This window comes from Zingiber officinale, chromosome 11B, assembly GCF_018446385.1.
Source record: "Zingiber officinale cultivar Zhangliang chromosome 11B, Zo_v1.1, whole genome shotgun sequence".
NCBI lineage: Eukaryota > Viridiplantae > Streptophyta > Magnoliopsida > Zingiberales > Zingiberaceae > Zingiber > Zingiber officinale.
Window position 1 is genome coordinate 7,691,559 of NC_056007.1, and position 2,208 is coordinate 7,693,766.

Sequence of the window (2,208 nt, forward strand, 5' to 3'; positions counted from 1 at the left end):
CAAGAAAGACTAAGGTTTAGACTTGATTTCAATTCCAGAAGATTGAATATCAAAAGCGCACACAAGGTGTTTGCTTAAATGCCAAGTAAGGGCAAGTATAAAGAAGTTATAGTTAAAAAAGAAAGTATTTTACTTTTAAAGGGCATGTACCGGACACAAGGTCCAAGGGATGGGCTCCAAGATGCCCCTAGGCACAAGGCCTAGAAGTTCCTTAGTAGTTTCGGGATTAGCTACCTCGACTCTTATTAAGGATGCGCGCAAAAAGTTGGTACAATGCCGGGCCCAAAAGAAGTTTATTATTATTTTGAAGTATTAAAGTATAAGTTTTGAAACAAATGAAACAAGCTTCAAATATGTTTAGAATTAGAAAGTTTAGTTTCTTGTTGTTTGAAGCATTCAGTAGTAGTTTTATTTGTTTCTTGCTATTAGATTATTCAGCATGTTTAGTTTTATTTGCTTTCAGCATGCTGTTATAGTTTTATTCTTATGAGCATGTTTAGCTTTACATGTTTAGTAGTTTTACATGTTTAGTAGTTTTACATGTTTAGTAGCTTTACATGTTTAGTAGCTTTACATGTTTAGTATGCTTCCCTTATTGGTTTATGAGCATATTTAGCTATACATGTTTAGTATTTCAGTTAGCATGATTCCTTTGCTATATATGAGCATGAGTAGTTTTATATGTTAGCATTCAGTTTTAGCATGTTTTTATTTATATACATGCATATCGAGTTTTTGTGAGTAGATAGCGCTCACTAAGCTTTATGCTTATAGACTGCATTTCCTCCTACTGTAGATAAAGGGAAAGAAAAGATACAGTGAAGGAAGGCGACAAGGAGATGCAAGAGGAGTGTGTGATGTGTGGACTATGGAGGTCCTTGGGACTTAGCTAAGGAATTCATTTAGTTTAAGAATGTGATTAGTTTGATTTCTTATTAAGTTGATAAGGAAAGGATGTAGTAAGAAGTTATGTTTTCGGTTTTTCATTATCTGCATTATTTGAATTATTAAACTGCGTGGTTGATTGAAATATATTTCCAGCCGCCTGTGGCTGAGTATATTATGCTTGTATTATGGAAACAGTCACCGGTACAGGGGAGACTCTGCCGAAATTTTTCGATAGGGTTTTCCTAGAGATTTTTAATAAACCGGTTAAGTAGAGTTAGTAGATAAGTAACGGTCATTCTTAGAGAGTAGTAGTAGTAGTAGTAAGAAGGGTGGTCGTTACAGTTGGTATCAGAGCAGTGTTCCATTCTCCAGCATCACACACACATCAGCATCATCCTTGCCGTCTTCAAGTAAGAAAGTATTTAAGTTCTTTCTTTATTGCTTTCCTTTATTATTATTTGCAGTATAGAGTGATTGCTTATAAGTGCTTAAGTAAGATAAGAGTTTTTGCTGTTTTCTTTCTTCATGTACAAATATGTATGTATAGAAAGGGTAGAGAAAATATCAAATCTTTTTATTTGTATGACTAGATGTCAAGAAGAGGACGTCCCCGTACCGTTCGTACTGGGACCGAGCACAGGAGAATGAAGAGCCTAGAGTAGCTGAACCGAATCTCTTTGAAGTTGTTGCTCAACTTCAGAGACAGGTAGCAGAGCAGTAGCAAGTGATTGCTAATCTAATGGCAAATCAGAAGCCAGCTCCTCCCACTCCCCCAACCATTAATGTGGAGACCCCAGTGGTGACTGAAGTCCCATCAGTTGCCCTGGAAGTCGCCACAACATCTAGAAGACAAGAAGCATACCTCATCTAGTGGCTGAAGCTGAAACCAGAAAGCTTTTCAGGCACGACTGAGCCCTGGGATGCCCAGGCTTGGTTCAAGACATTTGACAGCACAATGGAGCTTCTTGACTGACCAGAAGTCGAGAAGGTTGATATCATTAAGTGTGCCTCTTTCTGCCTATCTGGAGATGCTTGTATGTAGTGGGAGCGAGTTAAGAGTAAGTGAGCAGTCAACCAGATGAGCTAGGTTGACTTCGAGATAGAGTTTTACGAAGAAGTCTTCCGCCAACGGATCACCAATAAACAGTATGAGGAGCTTATAGAATTCAGACAAGGTGATCTACCGGTAGAAGAAGCGGTCAAAAGATTCGACAAGCTAGCTCGCCTTTGCCTAGAGTAAGTAAGTACAGTGAAAGAACGAGTCAGACTAACGTTCCTAATGCTGAGACCAGAAATAACGCCTAATGTGAGTAGTGAAAC